Here is a 6,000-nt window from a genome sequence, read left to right as displayed (position 1 = left end):
GGAGCGGAAGCTGGAGGAGGCGGAGCCCGCAGCCCGGGCTGCAACGCCCCAGTGGGCGGGCGGCCTCCCGGCAGCGCCGCGCGCCTCACGGGGCGCCCTGAGGGCAGGGGCCGCGGCCGTCCCGCGAGCGGGTTCACCTCGAGGTCGCGGAGGGAGGAGGAGCACCGCCGCCATGCCCGCGGGAGCGCCCCAGGCTCAGCTGGAACGCGCGGCCCGGCCGCCTTCGCCCTTCGCGTTTGGGAAGGAAAGGAGGGGCTCCCCAGACAGCAGCAAGCCTGCCACCGGCGGTGTCTGTCGAGGGCCTTTATCTCACCTTCATGAGAACATCACAGCCAACAGAGCTTGGGACGGCCCTAGAGGAGCCTTCCCGTCCTCAGTGAGGACTAAATCTTCCCTGAACCTTTAGGAACAGCTCCGGCCCGTAGCAGCTGCCGTGCCCGAGGGGTGCCCCAGGGCAGCCACGTGCTGCCACCTGTGTGCTCTGAAGCATTCTCTTCTCTCCAATGTTTTGGTTGCTTTATTTACAATATTTACAGTATCATTGAAAAAAACATTCCACTGTAACATTGTATGCAAAGGTGATTGTCTTCCCTGCTACCTTACAGCAGTAAAAGTATTCAGCATTAAAAAAATGCTGAACAGCTGATCACAGCTGTTTCCAGATAGTACATTCAAGCACCACCACACCTGTGATCTCAAAGCACTTCAGAGCTGTTTTCTCAGCTTCAGAAGAACATAGAACTTCCATCCATATCCAGTCTTTGATTTGCCTATTTGTGTGCCTAGAAGTTTCCCACATCCTTTCCCCTCAAGAATCCCAGATCCAGCTCTCAAGATGTTTTACAACACTCATTTTATCCAGTTAACTTTCAACCCTACTTTTCTTTATTATAACATTAACAGTATTAAAAAAAAAAAATTCAACTCTTTCTTGCTGTAGAGGTGTAAGTAGCATCAACGCTGTGCCTTTGGGTGCTTTGATTTTACTCCTTTCACATATCCTGAGAGAATGCCTCTTGTAGAGCACAAAAAATATTAATCATAACTGTAGTTACAATAATGTTATGTCTACCTTCACAAATGAGCACTTTTGAGATGCCCAGTGAGGACTGCCTACCATATAAGATGTGGAGAAATAAGGCTGTGGCCCTGAGATCTGAGCAAGAGCTGAGTTTCCCCAACCCTTCTCAGCACTACCATGTAACAGCACTTGTGAACAACAACTGTCCATTCCAACCAGTTGAAGTGTTGACAGGAGAACCAGGAGCAGTGCCCCTGCATTGCTAGCACCTGTCTGTAACCTTTCATTAATACTGTCTTTACTGGATATTCAGTGTGTGCATGCTCCTGACCCACAGATGTGGGCCTAATGCACTTCTCCATCCAGTGTACAAGTCATTTCCACAAGGAATATTTTCCATATAAATGAAATGCACAGCTTAGCATCCAGCTGCCTACAGCACACATTCTAATCCAATTGTTATAAATACAGGTTGTATTACCAGAGCCAAGCAGCAGCCACCAGACTCCAACTGTTCTGTTCCCTGTCAGGTTCTGAGCTGTCACAGGTAACAGCTTTTCAAGGAGCTCCCCCACTTTCAGGGGAAAGTGTCAAAGCCCTTTTCTCTTTTTCTCAGCAGGTTACAAATCCTTGGTTACTTCCACATCGAGGACCAGGTCAATGGACCAGGCACCTGTAAAACTGTTGCCCCACTAAACCAATGAATAGTAATAACATTTAAGCATCATAGAACTAGATTTTTCCACCCAGTCCAGAGGCAGCATGGGTTGTTCACCAATAAGAGAAATCATATATGTACTCTGCCTTACACTCACAATTTGCATTTCTTGTATTCACTCCCACACACTTCCTGGGATCACTTCATTGCCTGTGAACCTGGCAGACAGCCAGCATCAGGTGCCACCTTCCCCCCCCCCCCCCCATCTGCACAGCTGCCCTCCTGCATCTCTCCTATGATTTCTGGATTTTTAGTTGTGGCAAATTCTGCTCTTACCATCACTGAGCATCTCTACAGCTGAACTTTGTTTCAGGAAATAAATGAGCAGAAACAGGGAGACACTTGCAACCTCCCTCAGAACACATGTATTCTGAAGGTCCCATTTTTCTAAAGAAGTTAAGAAATTTTAGGAAGCGTCACACAGCCTGAATGTACTTTTAGCTATTTTTTTCCTGAATTTCTGTACCTCTGGTTTCCCCTGCTTCCCTCCCAGAAGGGTTTCAAACACAGCAGAAACAGAGCATGGATGCTAAAAACCAAACTTTCAGTGCTGGCATGAAATACCATTGAGGCTTGGTTTAGTTATAGGCTTTTGAAAAATTGCCATTAACCTTTTGTTCCACATGCTTTTCAGGTAAAATTCACTCACATGTCAAAGAAATAATTGCATGTGAACTTTCTATGAAAGCTTCTAGCCACTGCCTGGTGCAAGGACAGCTGCTTGCTGGGAGGGCAGAGCAGCAGCAGAGCAAGGCCATGCCCTTCCACTCTGAGTGGTTCCAGGAACACAGCCTGCAATCTAAAACAAACCATTCCTCCTCCAGCCACTGCAGCAGTTAATCTGTGAGTTTAAAGGGTAAGGCTGTAGATCTGAAAGTTCAGCATTCAAATTCTGGCAGTGATGTATTAGTGAGCCTAGAGGTCTTGGTGTACTGACATCTCATGCAAGCAAGTTCCCACATTTTCCTCCAAAACTGCCCCTAATTCACATCAGTTCAAGTGTCAGAAATCAGGATATTCCAGACTATAATTTGCTGTGCAGTTGTAGCTTGGGACTGCTGTGCTTTAATTGCACACTATCTTTACCGTAGGATCAGTCACCTCATTGCACACAAGGAGTGACAGTTACAGTCTCATAGCTAGCATCTCCCAGCATCTGAACTTCTGATTTCTCAGCCCAGATTACTCACCTGTAGGGGGTCATCTCAAATTCACAGGGTTCAAGAAAGGCAGAACTGGACCCAGGTTGTTCTCCTATGCACTCTTTGAGCATCTATAAGAGTGCACAGATTTGCACCTCTCAGTTTTCTTCTTTTCAGTCTGGCTTGTCAACTCACATGTTGACAAAAAATGTTCAAAGTAAAACATTCACACCAATGTCCTTGCCTTTCTAATCTGTCCTGTTACAATTGAGCAGTGTTTTTCGGAAGGAGTAGTGCACAGAGTAACACAGGGTGCATCACAGTACAGGAGTACAGACACTTTAAGTGTGAGATGTACATAATTATGAATTCTGCTAGGGAGAACCCCTGTCCATAACTCAGGCATAGCCTTTAGGCATGGAATTGTAAAGCCCAAATAGATGAATAAATAACAAAATGGCCACCATGTGAGCTTTCATAAGTGTCCAAATGCATTTAAAACTAAAATGAACTGTTCTTTAGCAAGTCCACTAATTTATTCCAGCCATCTGTGCCACTGTAAACAAAAGCTTGTTTCCCTGAACTGCTTTATATTTTTTTTTAGATGTAGCAAGGACTACAAGTTTCAACATGATTATCTTGGGAAATAAAAAAACAAGCAAAAGGAACCCACATATTTTCACAGCACAAACATCTTTGATAATCACTATCAAGCAATTCAAAGAAATATTAAAAAAAATAAAGCTTGTTTCTGGCATCAAATAATGTTTTCCTATTTAAATGCCACCAAATGTTTCTTTAGGATATTTTAGGGGACAGAAATCTGTCTCTTCCTCCAGTCTCTAGCGATGACATCTGTAGACAAATCCAGTATTACTAAGCTTGAGAACTGCTAAGTTGATGTCCTTGGTTTGCACTGGTCCAAGAGTCTTTCCTCCATATGCACTTCATCCTTTTCAGTCTCCTAATGTGCTTCTCATACCGTTGGACCTGGTCTGGAAGAGTCAAACAATTCCAGCATTTCTACGTTAGAAGATATATACATCTAACATGAGGGTGTCCTGGATAAATGCACTTGCAAATCTCAAGATGGGACTTGGGAGCATTCACCTCCCTCTTTCCAAGGTCTGAGGTACTTTACAGGAAATGTACAGTGGCGATCACTTCAGAAAAAATGAACAGCTGCCCAGTTACATCAGACCAGGTTATCCTTTATGCACAAAAAGGAAAAAAAATCCAACATAGGATCTTAAAACTTGAAAGCACCAAGTTTACACTGAAACAGCCTCTTCCTAGTGCCACTTTTTTCAGTCCTGGAGAGTAAAAGCAAAAACCAGAACTTTCCATGTCACGCACACCTCTGGAATAAGAGGAGTGTAAAACAAGCCTTGTTTCAGAGTATGAGACCATTTACTTTGAGGCCCAATACAGTACATTGTTATTTGCATCTTCTCCTCTCCCTGTGTCAGCAAGTTTCTGACAAGGGTCAGGTCTGCCCTTCAAGGCCTGGTGCAGAAACAGTTCATTGTGCTACAGGAGTATAACAAAATGATATAGAGTTCACCCCAGATGCAGAAGTCCTCATGAGTTCCAGTGGGCTTGCTTCTGTGACAACCATCCTTCCTACCCTCACTCCCCAATGTAGAGAAGGTTTTTAAGTCTCTAAGAAGTCAGACTGCAAAGCCACTAGAGAAAGGGCTACTGCATGCCTAAATTCTGGCAACAGAACAATACTTCTCCATTCTGGTAAGCACTGGAGATGGTGCATAGCTTAAGGCCATGTAAATCCAATTACCACCATGATTACAGTTTCAAAAGGAAGCAAGTAGTGAGATTTATTTAATCACTGAATTCCTTGTCTGAATTTGCTTTTTTCAGCAATCACAGGGAGCATCAACAGGAGATATTTTTCAAATAGGAATTCCATAGTTGCTTCTTTTCAAAGACACTGACAATTACTTGTCTACTGGCCCTTCAAATTACTTAGCACAGGTATGTACAATCTACAAGTTGCATGTGGTCAACCCCTGCCCCTCACTTTAAAGGGGGAAGCAGTTCCCTACACAACTATTTAAATATATGACCTGCACATTTTCATGTTGATTGAAAAAAGGAGTTGTAAACATTAAAAAATTGACTTTTTTTTGGCAGTCTTGACACCTGTTTTCATATTTCTTTATCAAAACAAAGCATGCCTGCATGTTCTTTGTTGTTCACAGGACTGTGTTTAGCCAATATATCAAAATACATAAATTTGCCATAACCTGTGCTGGCACTGCATCCTGGTTTCAGCCCAGGTAGGGTTAGTAGCATGCCAGTGTTCAGTTGGTGCTGAGTGACAGTTGCATGGGGAAGAGCATACACCTTTATAGTGAGAGGTAGGGATGGTCAAACCTTTAGCTGTGCCAGGCTGCATGGGATCCATAGTTTGGACATGCCTGTTCTAGACCCATGATAAGTCAAGATAGTAGGCTCATTTACCAGAGAAATCTGAGTTGTAACAGTAAACACAACAGTTACCACATTGCCCAGTTTCCTAACATGAACATTTTCCTTCTCCCTAGCACATCTATAAATGCATTGCATTCCCAGAGGACACTCTGCTTGCTTGCATAGAGATAATTTACAAGTCACACTCATTGTTTAACTATGTAAGAGCACATGTTAGGGTTACCTTAACAGACATCTTTCCACATAGAGTTATCACTGTACACAACGATTACATTTTCTTCTTCATGTTACTTAACTGCATGTTAGACTGCCATTAAAATATTAAAGCTTTCTTCCTCTACTAGTTCTCTACATAAATACTGAGGACTCCACGCGCTCTTCAAAGCTCTTTGCATGAACACAAGTTACTTCCTATTGGAACTTCCACCTCTTTGCAAATTGGTTTACACTGCCTGTGACTTTAGAAGTTGCGGCCTTAGACAAAATTAAAAGCTTGTATAGCTTCTTTGGAGAGATTTAAACAGATAAAAAGTATTTTCTAAATAGAGGCTAAAATATTGTGTTCTTACACGCAGTGAAAGCATGTTTCACTTAGTTATCTGTTAGTATTTAGTTATTGCTTATAACTTTTTAATTTGACCTGCTAAAAATGTTAAGATGCACAAAAA

Source organism: Gallus gallus, chromosome 8, assembly GCF_016699485.2.
Source record: "Gallus gallus isolate bGalGal1 chromosome 8, bGalGal1.mat.broiler.GRCg7b, whole genome shotgun sequence".
Classification (NCBI taxonomy): Eukaryota; Metazoa; Chordata; class Aves; order Galliformes; family Phasianidae; genus Gallus; species Gallus gallus.
The sequence above is the reverse complement of the archived record's forward strand: the minus strand, read 5'-3'. Positions refer to the sequence as shown.